Source organism: Pinus tabuliformis, chromosome 7 (assembly GCF_031772625.1).
Source record: "Pinus tabuliformis cultivar Carrire ecotype Pingquan chromosome 7, CPIR1, whole genome shotgun sequence".
Taxonomy (NCBI): Eukaryota; Viridiplantae; Streptophyta; class Pinopsida; order Pinales; family Pinaceae; genus Pinus; species Pinus tabuliformis.
Window position 1 is genome coordinate 1,768,625,720 of NC_142293.1, and position 14,473 is coordinate 1,768,640,192.

Here is a 14,473-nt window from a genome sequence, read left to right on the forward strand (position 1 = left end):
GTTTTCATGACAGAACCAGCTGATATACCTGTCCCAAACCCGCATCAAGTGACTATAGAAGACATAACAGACACGCAGCCTTCTGTTGAGAAGCCTCTATCACCTCCTTCCTCAAAAGAAAATTCGAACAACGTTCCAAAAAGCCCTCCTGAAACTGTAAAACCGCAAGTAGTCAATCCCCACAACGTTGATAAACAAGAGTGAATCACTGATAATTCAAATAAAACAGAAAAAAATGCCATTATCAACACCAAGACTCCATTGGAAAAATCATTTAATTTAGAGGTAGAAATAGGTAAATTGAAAATACCTGTTCCTCTTTCAGAACTTTCCAAACACGATGTATATAGGCAACAAATTCAAAGGTCGCTTCAAATTATAGAAAACAAAGACGATGTAAATGTTTTGGATGATTCTCCTGAACTGCTATTCGGTCCAGAAGTCAATGGAAAATCAACACATGGACCTTGTAGAGTCTCCACTTTACACTTGGTTTTCCATAATTTTCCACAGTTTTCCCTTATTCATCTCTCCCTTTTGCTCCATTTTTCTGCATAAACTCACCCAGATCATTACATATGATGGCATTAAGCATGATTTAGGGATTTTGCTAATGTGTGACTGTTTTGTTTAGATTTTGATGTATTTACAGGCATTCCGCAGCCATTTGCTGATTCCGCAGCCATCTGATGATCCCGCAGCCTTTTTGTTAAACTAAAGGTTCCACGTGTCATTTTGCCAAATGAGCCACATGGGCACTTAGGAATCAAGGTGCTCGAGGTTCCTGTGCTATCCGTTCAGCCATCCACGTCATCTGTACCTCCGGTCAACGAGGGTCAAGTTACGGTCAATAAAGGTAGCTTAACGGTGATACGTAAGCTGCTAGGTCACGTCAGCCTAAAAGGTGACTTGTCCGTGTTATGCAGGCCGTGGGGGACATAATCCAACTCTGGATTCAATGCCCATATCGACCAGAACCTCCAGCTCATCCACGCAGCATTATGACATGTTTTGTTCCTTAATTACGCATGACAGTTAGTTAGTTTTCCAGTTTTAGTTGTACGCATTAGGCCGTCTTTCAGATGCCTATAAAACTAAGCGTTTGCATACGCTGAAGGTTACTTTTTAGTTGCTGCACTTTATGAACTTGTTGTTATTTTAGAGCATTTGAAAACTCTGTTTTTATAGTGCTGTTCTAGCACTCTGAACTGTATGTTTCTGCACATGGAGTAATAGAAACAATGTTGTTTTGAAGTTTCCAATTCCTTGAGTCTCTTTTGGATGATATGAATGGAGGGCCCCTGTTCATGTTAGCCTTGTAAAGTATTTTATGTATTTTATGTGCAGCATTTCCTTATTTCTTTTCAACATTTCTTTTAGTTGAAATATGTACAACGTAATTTCCTTTCTTGTTATTTCATTTCCAGCCTTTCTTTTTAGCTGATCAGCATTGTTCTTTTGCAGGTTTTTAAGCCCGGGATTGATTTTGTGTTTGTGTATTTTCTTAAATATCTAGTGGTAGTTTTAGTTGACAGATTCAAGTTGCTGTATTTACTTTATTTTCATAGCTGATTTTTTTAGTTTTATTTCTCAAAGTGGTTTGCTAACATATGAATGATCTTTTTATCATAAATTGTCTATCTTTTAAAGATCAGAATATTAATAACTTGCAGCTGGCTTTGGGTTCTTTATAGACTAATCTTTAACTACTCCCTAATCGTGTCTTACACAGTACTATGTGTTAGAGGGAGAGAGTTAGAGAGAGCTGAATATCATAACTAGTCTTTAAAGTAGATTTTCTCATTTTTTTTTATCATTTCTTAGACTTATCTTTAGCTACTTCCTAATCGTGTCTTACACAGTACTATGTGTTAGAGGCAGAGAGTTAGGAAGAGATAAACTTTATTATTGGTCTTTTAAGTGATTTTCTTATCTTTTATTTGCAGCAGCATGAATGGTGTCTAATGCCATTAGAAAGTGGTTCTTTGCTTTCAAGTCATTTATTTCATTCAAGCTTTTCCTTTTCAGCAAGTAGTTAGAAATCACTAATCACACACTCTCACTCATCTAGAATCCACTTTACACACACCATCACTCATCTGTTTATAAATCACCACTCCATTTTAGGAAGATAAATCAACCATAAACAACACCCCCAAACGACAAAAACTCTAAGAGGTTGCTTAAGTACATATAGTACACCTTCACTTCATCAGCTTACGAGCCCCGGGTTGACAATTAATGACATCAATTTAGGAACACTAAATTGACTAAACATTTTGGCGCCGTTGCCGGGGAAGTGAAATTAAGTAGCCATATTCTTAGAAAAAAAACATAAAAAAAAAAAAAAACATAAAAAGATTTCAAGAAAAGAAGTTGATAACCTATCAAAGTATGCTCTCCTCTTGCACTGCAAGGTGAACTGGAGGATCAGAAAAGAGAAAGTTATTGATTTGGTAGTTTTTTGAGTATGCTCTCTTCTTGCACCTAGAGTGAACTGGAAGATCAGAAAAAGAACTATTAACTTGACTTGAAGAAAAAATAAAAAATGACATGCATAGAGCTAGAGATTCTAGAGGACGGTTTTTAGCTAGAGCTCGAAGTTCAATTTTTACAAGTCCATTTGCTTCAAGGGATAGAAAAGAGACACCCCCCTTATCTCCAACCGAAACTCCTAGTCCTAGAATTCCTGGAATTCAAGAGCCAAGAGTTGACTCTCCTACACCTTCTATTGAGTTTGAACCAGGAAGAGACTCTTCTCTTTCTCCTACAGGAAGACCAATTGTAATTGAGGAATTGGAATCATCTGAAGAAGAAGGAGAAATCTCTTCTCATTCACCTTTTGTAGAGGAACCAGAAGATTTTGAAATCCCTAGGAGAATCATCATGGCAGAGGAAGAAGGAGGAGGTAGAGGAGGAGGAGGAAACAACAATAACAATAATGGAGGTAGAGGTCCTATTGGAGGAGGAAATAGAAATGGGGATAATTCATTTGGGTTTCCCATTGTTAATGAGGATTCCCGAGCCACCATGAAAAACATATCACCATCTGTCCTCCCTAACTTCCATGGGTTAAGGACTGAGGACCCTGAAACATTCTTATTTGAGTTTGAAGTGGTGTGTCGAACTTATTACTACCTGGATGACTCTCAGAAACTCAAGTTGTTCCCTTCAACACTGAAGGATCAAGCCTTGAAATGGTTCATGGGGTTACTCACTCAATCCATTAGGACTTGGGATGAGATGAAACATACATTTTTGGATAGGTATTTAGACTATTGTATGCCTACTAATCACAAGGATGAGGTTTTTAAAATGATACAAAAAGAAGATGAGAGTCTAGAAGATTTACTTGAAAGGTTTCAATATAACTTGAAAATAGCAAAAATGAATACCTTGGATGAAGAGACCTTAAAAGCCCTCTTATTAAAAGCCATCAGGGATGAATGGATAGACATCTTAAACATGATGGGGAAAGGGGATATTTATCAACTTTCTCTCAATGACATAGCAGAACTTTGTATCCATCTCTCGAGGGGCAAATCAAAAACTCAAAAAGGGTCTAGAGATCCTTCTCTCCTTAGGGCGAATAAATCTGCAACAGGATCAGTGAGTAGGGCTGAAATCGGCAGTATGCTTGATGAATTTAAAACTGACATCTTAGGGAGTCTTAGTGAACAACTTGATACCCTTAAGATTCACAATAAACAAAAAGCAGAAGTTGAGGCTTTGGCTATCTTTTGCCCGAAATGTAGAAAGAAACATGCTTTAAGGGAATGTCCCTTAGATGCACACGTTGTAGAAACATGTGTAATTTGCTCAGAAACTCATGAGACCAAGGATTGTCCCTCAATTCCTGGCCTCAAAGCAGTCTTTCAAGAGGATCCAGATACACTTGAATCTCTCTGTTTTATTGCAAGGAGACCTTGGCAAGGACAACAGAATCAAGGGTTTAACAACTCTATGAATTCTCAATCCCAACCAAATTGGAATCCTTGGCAACAACCTTGGCCTCAACCTCAAAATGCTTTCCAAGCATGGATGCAAAGCATGCAAAATCCTTATGGGAGATTTGCTCAATTCTATCAATATCCTCCATCATTTCAGAATCAGCAAGCTCCACAACTTCCAAACCAAGGTCAACAACTATCATTGCCATACCCTCAACAACAACAACCTCCTCCACAAAATCAAAATTCTCAATTAGCACTTCAATCCCAACAGAAATCAAATCAACTTCCCTCTCAGCCATTACCAAATCCAAATAATAGGAACCCTCAAAATGCTTACATGATGGAAGGTAAACCATTCCCTACCTATATGGTTGTTCCTCTCAATGAAGTACAACTTAGATCAGGTAGAATCTTAGATCAACCTTCTACAAGTGTTCAACAACCAAGAATTTCTGAGGAGGAATCTCTCAAAGTAAATAAAGGTTCTGAAGTATCAATTCAAACCCAAAATATCCAAAAAGAAAAAGAAAAAGAATCAACCTCTACAACTCCCATAGTTGAGCAACCTACACCTTTAGCTACACCTCCCTTTCCTGAAAGATTTCAAATTGACAAAGGGGTGGAAAAGCAGATATGGGTGCCTGACTATAGCTTCCTAGATGAATTGAAGAATGTATGTATCAAGATCCCCTTGTTACAAGCCATTAAGGAAATTCCCATTCTAGCGAAAACAATAAAGGAGTTGAGTTTGAAGAAAACAGGAAAAAGAACCAGAGATACTAAAAGGATACATCTAGTTGGAAAAATTGCAGACATTATGATGGGTAAGATTACCATGCAAAAGTATGTAGATCCCGGTAGCCCTATTGTCAAAACTCATATTAATGGGGTTGAAATCCCAAATACTCTGATTGACTTAGGAGCCGCGATCAACATCATGAGTAGACAGACCATGGATCAGTTAAAGCTTCCTAACCTTCTCTTCACACCTACTTTGCTGCAGCGTGCAGATAGATCAATCATCAAACCTGATGGTGTATTGGAATATATTCCAGTCTCTCTAGATTCTTGGGAATATCCAGTTGATTTTATGATTTTAACTCCCACGAACAATCTAGGAGGACATCCTCTTATATTAGGAAGACCTTGGCTGGCCACAGCTGATGCTTTCATAAGCTGTAGGTCTAGAGACATGTATATATTAGATGGTAATTCCACCAAGAAGTTCAACTTGTATCCCCTAGCAAAAGCTATAACAGAAATAGGAGAAGATGAATGGGTAGAGGATGAAGATACTATTCAACCTGTTCTAACCATCTCAGAGATTAGTGAAGACAGTCAAATTCTAAATACATTAGAAAATTTTGAAGTATCTCTAGAATATGACTCTACACATTTTCAGATAGATGAAGATATTGAATATCTCTCCTCTAGACAGATGTCTCTCTTCTCAATGGAAGAGTTTGGTAGTTCTACAGTTGAAATCCTTCCAGGAAAAACATTGAACATTAACAAAAACTTGGGAAGACCACAACAAGAAGAATTAACTAAACTGTTGCAAAAACATTCCACCGCTTTTGCATGGGAATACACTGACATGAAAGGAATCGATCCTAAGACTTGTATTCATCACATCTACATTGAAGAAAATAACAGACCTATTAGACAACCACAAAGAAGGATGAATCCAAACCTTAGGGAAATCGTGAAAGAAGAACTCCAGAAATTGCTCAAGGTAAACTTCATTTACCCCATTTCAGATAGCCAATGGGTTTCTCCCTTGGTTATAGTGCCCAAAAAGAATGGTAAATGGAGAGTTTGCATTGATTATCGAGAATTGAACAAGGCAACCTTAAAGGATCATTTCCCTTTACCTTTTATTGATAAGGTACTAGACACTTTAGCAGGTAAAAAGTATTTCTCATTCTTGGATGGTTTTAGTGGGTACAATCAAATTCAGGTAGCACCTGAAGATCAAGACAAAACCACATTTACTTGTCCTTGGGGAACTTTTGCCTACCGAGTACTCCCTTTTGGATTGTGCAATGCACCTGCTACATTCAAAGGGCTGTATTAGGAATCTTTTCAGATCTGATTCATGATTGTGTAGAGGTATACATGGACGATTTCACAATTTATGGTAATACATTTGAAGAAGCTTTGGAAAATTTGGAAAAAGTATTGGTAAGATGTAAGGAAACAAATCTTTCTTTAAGTCATGAAAAGTGTTTTATGATGTTTACTGAAGGGATTGTTTTAGGACATCATATTACAGGAGATGGAATTAAGGTTGATAAATCCAAAGTTGAAGTCATCTCTAAGTTACCTGTTCCAAATTGCCAGAAGGATGTTAGAAGTTTTCTTGGGTTTACTGGGTATTACAGAAGATTTATTGAAAACTTCACCAGGATAGCATCTCCTCTTTTCAAATTGCTTACCAAAGACTGTGAGTTTAAATGGGATCCTGAGTGTCAATCTGCCTTTGAAGCTTTAAAGTCTAGAATATCTGAAGCACCCATCTTAAGGGGGCCAAATTGGAAACTCCCTTTCCACATCTCTACTGATGCTTCAGATACAGCTCTAGGAGCTGTTTTGGGACAAAAGGATTTGATCCCTTATGCCATTTATTACACAAGTAAGAATTTGACTCCCACTGAGTTAAATTATACTGTTACAGAAAAAGAGTTCTTAGCTGTGGTACATGCAATCAACAAGTTTAGACATTACATAACCGGCTATGAAACCTTTGTCCATACTGATCACTCTGCTATAAGATATTTAATGAACAAACCTGTCACTAATGGTAGAGTTACAAGATGGCTTTTACTCTTACAAGAATTCAACATTACTGTGTTAGATAGACCTGGAAAACAAAACACAGTAGCTGATTTCTTGTCTAGAATCCAAAACACTAATGAGGATTCTCCAGTAGAAGATAAGTTTCCAGATGAATACTTGTTTGCAGTGACTACCAAGACTCCTTGGTATGCAGATATGGCTAATTATCTTGTTACAGGGAAGCTTCCTCTACACTTGTTTCCTAATGAGAAAAGGAAAATCATTCAGGAGAGTGCACATTATTCTTGGATTTCTAATGAATTGTTTAAAACAGGGCCAGATTGTATAATCAGAAGGTGTGTTCGGGAAGATGAAATGCCTGAAATTCTTAAGGCATGTCATGATGAACCTTGCGGCGGTCACTTTGCTGACAAGAGGACAGCCTATAAAATCCTTTCTCTAGGATATTATTGGCCTTCTCTCTTTAAAGATGCAAAGCAGTATGTTAGAAGGTGTGACAGCTGCCAAAGAGTTGGGAAACCAACTCCTTCAAATGAAATGCCTCTACAGCCTCAGGTATGCATCGAACCCTTTGAGAAATGGGCTCTAGATTTCGTTGGACCAATTAATCCACCATCAAAGCAAAAAGGTATATACTGATTTGTACTGATTATGTTACTAAGTGGGTAGAAGCAAAAGCATTGCCTTCTGCCACTGAAAATGCAGTTGTTCAATTTCTTATTGAGGATATTTTCACTCGTTTTGGTGTCCCAAGGGAAATTGTGACAGATCAGGGCAACCAGTTTACATCTAAATTGATGGAGAAGCTGATGGAGGAATATAAGATCAAGCACAGAACATCCACTCCCTACCATCCGCAATCCAATGGTCAAGTGGAATCTACCAATAAAGTTCTTGAAGGCATTATCACCAAGACTGTTCATCTTCATAGAAGAGATTGGGCGGAAAGGCTCCCTGAAGCCTTATGGGCCTATAGGACTACATGGAAGAACACAACAGGACATTCTCCCTATGAACTTGTTTATGGGAAGGAAGTCCTGCTCCCCATTGAGTTCCAAATCAAGACCTTCAAGATGGCAGTCCAATTGGGAATGAGCCTCTCAGAAGCTCAAAGACACAGAATGGACCAGCTAAATGAGCTAGATGAAATAAGACAAGATGCAATTCTAAGGACCGATCTAGTTCAGCACCAAAGATCTAAATGGCATGATCGTCATATCAAAGAAAGAAAGTTTCAGAGAGGAGATTGGGCTCTATTGTTTGATTCAAAGTTCAAAGACTTCAAAGTAAAGTTTCAAACTCATTGGCTTGGGCCATATGAGATTGATGAAGTCTTTAGCAATGGAGCAGTTCGAGTAAAAACTATTGATGAATTTCATACTCCTCTTATTGTGAATGGCCACCGCTTGAAAATCTACCAGAAGCCATTCTCAAAAGAAGAGTTTGTCAAATTGTTCAAAGAAGATTCTGCAATCAGGTTGGTGGAGAAGGATTCTTCTCCTCCATCAGCCTAATCTTTGGTTTTTGAAAAAAAAAAAAAAAAAAAAAGAGAAAAGAGAAAAAATAAATAAATGTATGAGCCTGAAAACCAATCTCTGATTGGCAGTCTCATACAGAAAACCTGAGGTGAAAATCAGGGTCACCTGACACCTCATGTTTTCCAATAAAAAAAAAAATCCTTTTTCACCATTTCATCCACCTCATTCACCATTTCATTCCTTTCACTTCACCTCATTTCTTTCTATCATCCATCCATTCATTAATCCATTCATTACATTTCACTCCATCAATAAAGTCATTTTTTTGACAACTAAAGTTATTTTGTGCAGCCAGAGGGTACTACTGTAGATTCCGCAGCCATCTGAAGATTCTACAGCCATCTAACGATTCCGCAGCTCTCTGTACCTGCATAAAAAACACAGTCTGTTTGAAAAGTTACAGTTCATAAGTCATCAATAATAAGTGGAAAAGGGTCATGCAACAGCAACAACACAATGAAGGGTTAGTGGAAAATAATCAAAAGCAATTCAAACGCGGACCTAAGGTATGATTTAAAATCCTAAAATTACAGTTATCGCATTTTGCTAAAGTTCCGGGGTTATGTTTCTTGCCATTAAGTGTAATGATTATCCGTTTTTATCCATGATACGACCAAAAAATCCACGTATCTCCCCACTCACCGGTCATAATTCATCACGATTTTGAAACTGGATTGCGGCTGCTCTTTCATTAAGGGTTTCGTACCTAAATGACGTAGACTGTTGTACTACGTCTCTCCAAGTCATAATCCCGCAGCCAAGTGGAGACCTGTGACCGAAGCCTAAGGATCTAACCGTTTACACCCATCACCTCATAACCCTCATACGCTCATATCACTCCATTTCATTCACGTTGTTTCATTTCCTCATTTCCCTCATTCCGCTGTGCTCACTACGCTGCTACCTCATACTCTGTTTCACGTATTCCTCTCTGCTAATTCAGGTTATCAGTGTTACGGCTGTTACATTAGAGTCGTAATTTTATGGTGTTAAGGCCACTGTTGAAGCCGTGTAGCCTTTTGACTTAGAACAGAGCCGTAAATTCACTGTGTTCAGGCTACTGTTGAAGCCGTGTAACCTCCCTTTTCCAAAAGTTTGAAGAACAAAGCCGTAGAGTCCATGGGTAAACTTTTAAGGGCAGAACCTGAGGGTTCAAAATTTTTGGAGGGATATCCTCAAGTTAAAGAAGCGTTGTAGAAAGCAAACTGGCTCCAATGCATCCAGAAGTTTAAAGGTTACCACAGAGAAGTTACGAAGGCCTTTGCACGTTCCTTTAGGGATAAAGATAATCAAGTGGAGATAGGGGACCTGAAGTTTACAATCTCTGAGAGCAGCATAGCAGAAGCCACTTCCCTTCCACAAACTGGAGAAAGATGGTTTAAAAACCAGTCAGTCCAAGACCAACAGTGGAAGCAAATCTTGAAGAACCCAGGTATGGATACCAGCATCTTTACAAAAGGGATTCCTGTTACTTATGTCAAGGAAGAATGGACAACCTTACTGTTACTAGTGCAAAAATTCTTTACTTGTGAGGGAAGGTTTGGAGTCTTATATGTTTACCATGCTAAAGTCATGATGCATTTCTTAGGAGATGATATTAACCTTCCATATTTTCTACTCTGAAGTCTTAGGAAAATGTGTTCAATGGCCCAAAAGAACCTAACAAACATTGAATCACATCTATGTCATCATGGTCTTGTTAAAATGCTAGTTGAGGAACAGTTGAAAGCAAAAAGAGATACCTGGGAGAAATTTCTTGTAAGAAACCATTTTGAGGAAGCAGGAGAAACCTCTGTGCCTAGAAAGAGTAGGAGAAAACGAAAGGAAGCCACCCCTGAAACTATTGTTCAAGAGGAAACTGTTCAAGAGCAGATTGTAGAAGAAACTGATATACATCATTCTGAACATGATATTGATCCTGAGCCTGCTCAAACAGCTCAAGGAATTATCACAGAAACCCTTTCAGAACTTGCCCAAGAAATTGCTCAAAAGAGAAAAGAGAGTAGAATGAAACAAAAGAAAGATAAAGGCAAAGCTGTAGCTCAAGAAACTTACGCTACTCCTGAGAACTCTAGTGAAGAAGATACTCAGCCCTTAGCACAAAGAATGGCCAAACTTCATGAAACTGCCCTTTCCAAAAAGGAGGAAAAACAAAAGCAAAAAGTACCAAAAGAAAAACAGAGTACCACCTCTGTAAGAAGGAGCAGCAGATTACAAAACAGAAAAGTAGGGGCCACAAAGGGTAAACAGTCATTCTTCATTGAATTAAGCACACCTCAAAAAGGTGTTACAAGTCCTGACTTGGAGAAAAGTCCTTCACACGCTGAGCATCCAGAGAACAGCCCTCCACGTGAGGAAAGTCCATTTGAGCATGAGCTTGAATTTGAACAAGGATCCAAATTTCAGTATGAGCATAACCCAAGGCATTCACCTGAGGTTGACCCTGATCAACAAAAAGTTTATAAGTACTTGGAGACGCTGGAACAAGCAGTGGCTGGGCCAAGCACTGCTCAACCCTTGGAGCAACAAGTCCAATCACTGAAGCAGGAAATATTTGAGCTAGAGGTGCTAAATCGCCACATCAAGCAAGAAAATGAAAAACTGAAGATACAGGGAAATGTGGACAAGATGGTCCAAGACAACACTATGCTTCATATGGGTCTGTGGCAGAAGGAAAACAAAAAGCTCAAGAAGAGATGCAGAAAATTAAACAGAGCTTTAATCAATCTGAAATTCAGGTGTTTGATGAAAAGACCAAGGGTCAATGTGGCCACACAGAGAAAGAAGAGAAGGCTGGATGTCCTAGCTGAGGCATCCCAGCAGGTGGACTGAACCATGTTTTTGATTGCATGAGGACATGCAATACCCTCGCAGTGGGGGTATGTAGAGTCTCCACTTTACACTTGGTTGTCCATCATTTTCCACAGTTTTCCCTTATTCATCTCTCCCTTTTGCTCCATTTTGCTGCATAAACTCACCCAGATCATTACATATGATGGAATTAAGCATGATTTAGGGATTTTGCTAATGTGTGACTGTTTTGTTTAGATTTTGATGTATTTACAGGCATTCCGCAGCCATCTGCTGATTCCGCAGCCATCTGCTGATTCCGCAGCCATCTGATGATCCCGCAGCCTTTTTGTTAAACTAAAGGTTCCACGTGTCATTTTTCCAAATGAGCCACATGGGCACTTAGGAATCAAGGTGCTCGAGGTTCTTGTGCTATCCGTTCAGCCATCCACGTCATCTGTACCTCCGGTCAACGAGGGTCAAGTTACGGTCAATAAAGGTAGCTTAACGGTGATACGTAAGCTGCTAGGTCACGTCAGCCTAAAAGGTGACTTGTCCGTCTTATGCAGGCCGTGGGGGACATAATCCAACCCTGGATTCGATGCCCATATCGACCAGAACCTCCAGCTCATCCACGCAGCATTATGACGTGTTTTGTTCCTTAATTACGCATGACAGTTAGTTAGTTTTCCAGTTTTAGTTGTACGCATTAGGCCGTCTTTCAGATTCCTATAAAACTAAGCGTTTGCATACGCTGAAGGTTACTTTTTAGTTGCTGCACTTTATGAACTTGTTGTTATTTTAGAGCATTGGAAAACTCTGTTTTTATAGTGCTGTTCTAGCACTCTGAACTGTATGTTTCTGCACATGGAGAAATAGAAACAGTGCTGTTTTGAAGTTTCCAATTCCTTGAGTCTCTTTTGGATGATATGAATGGAGGGCTCCTGTTCATGTTAGCCTTGTAAATTATTTTATGTATTTTATGTGCAGCATTTCCTTATTTCTTTTCAGCATTTCTTTTAGTTGAAATATGTACAGCGTAATTTCCTTTCTTGTTATTTCATTTCCAGCCTTTCTTTTTAGCTGATCAGCATTGTTCTTTTGCAGGTTTTTAAGCCCGGGATTGATTTTGTGTTTGTGTATTTGCTTAAATATCTAGTGGTAGTTTTAGTTGACAGATTCAAGTTGCTGTCTTTACTTTATTTTCATAGCTGATTTTTTTAGTTTTATTTCTCAAAGTGGTTTGCTAACATATGAATGATCTTTTTATCATAAATTGTCTATCTTTTAAAGATCAGAATATTAATAACTTGCAGCTGGCTTTGGGTGCTTTATAGACTAATCTTTAACTACTCTCTAATCGTGTCTTACACAGTACTATGTGTTAGAGGCAGAGAGTTAGAGAGAGCTGAATATCATAACTAGTCTTTAAAGTAGATTTTCTCATTTTTTTATCATTTCTTAGACTTATCTTTAGCTACTTCCTAATCGTGTCTTACATAGTACTATGTGTTAGAGGCAGAGAGTTAGGAAGAGATAAACTTTATTATTGGTCTTTTAAGTGATTTTCTTATCTTTTATTTGCAGCAGCATGAATGGTGTCTAATGCCATTAGAAAGTGGTTCTTTGCTTTCATGTCATTTCAAGTCATTTATTTCATTCAAGCTTTTCCTTTTCAGCAAGTAGTTAGAAATCACTAATCACACACTCTCACTCATCTAGAATCCACTTTACACACACCATCACTCATCTGTTTATAAATCACCACTCCATTTTAGGAAGGTAAATCAACCATAAACAACACCCCCAAACGACAAAAACTCTAAGAGGTTGCTTAAGTACATATAGTACACCTTCACTTCATCAACTTACGAGCCCCGGGTTGACAATTAATGACATCAATTTAGGAACACTAAATTGACTAAACAGACCTATTCCACCCTTTTATGTTAGTTTTCATATACATGACAAAGTTTTGCACAATGCTATGTTTGACTCAGGAGCCTCACATAACCTTATGCCCAAAGCAGTTATGGAAAAACTAAACCTGGATGTTACAAGACCATACAAAGATTTATACTCATTTGACTCAAGTCAAGTCAAATGTTTAGGCCTCATCAAAGACTTGTGTGTCTCCTTAGTCCAATATCCCAACAAGACCATCCTCATGGATGTGGTGGTGGCTGACATCCCACCAAAGTACGATATGCTCCTATCAAGATCATGGGGAGCAAAGCTGCAAGGATCCCTTCAACTGGACCTCTCGTATGCCACCATTTCTGTCTTTGGGCAACCAAAGAGACTGTACAGAGAAACGCTGATGAAATATGTGGTGAGTAGTGAGAGCAAGCCTGAAAATTTTCCCATTTACTCAATACATTCTGACATGGATTCCTTTATTTTGTTTAATGATGACACAAATTCTCCAACTGAGGATGAGCCTTTGGCTCTAGAACAACAAATGCACATTAATGAAGAATCGATTACACGCACCCATGAGACTATCACAACAAATAATGCAACCAGCATACAAGAAGAACCTCCTCAAATAGAAATTTCAAATCTGTCCACTGCAAGAATGGCTGAAACTCTTAGCACTAACTACAAGCAAGAAATCACATGGTACTTAGAGTTTGACGGCTCTGTCAACAAGTTAGGGGTAGGGGCAAGTGTTTGGATTCACAACACATATAACAACCATGCACAAGGCCATGCCTACAGACTGAATTTCAAATGCACGAACAACATGGCAGAGTATGAGGCTCTGTTGTTAGGCCTTAAACTCCTCAAAGCTCTAGGAGCTAAAAAAGTGTCTATCCTAGGTGACTCTAATTTAATCATACAACAGATGAAAGGTAATTTAGTTACAAATGATAATAGAATGAGAGCCTATAGGACTGCTGCCACTAATATACTCAATGCATTCACTGAATTCAAGCTTGACAAGATCTCAAGAAATCACAACATTCACGCTCACAGCCTAGCCACTTTTTCAAGTATATGTAAGCTTCCCTTTGACCCAAACCACCACTTCACAGCGGAAATAAAACATAGGCCCGCTGTCCCAAATAACATTAAAGATTGGCAAGTGTTCGAAAATGATTCCCAGATTAATAATTTCCTTACCGTTGAGCATGAATTTTCAAATATTAACATAGATATGGATGCTATGACAGATTCAAAACAGCAAGCAACTGAAAATCAGCAGGCTGTAACTGCTGCAACAGCCAAACAAATCCTAAACTCGACGGTTTTTGACAAAGAAAACATTGAACAGCTGAAACAAATGCACTTGGAAGAAATAGACAAAACAGAGGCAGAGATCATTGACTTAAAGGATAATTTTCTGCCTGTTGGCCTGACCCCACTAGAAGACATGTTTGATGCTAATGA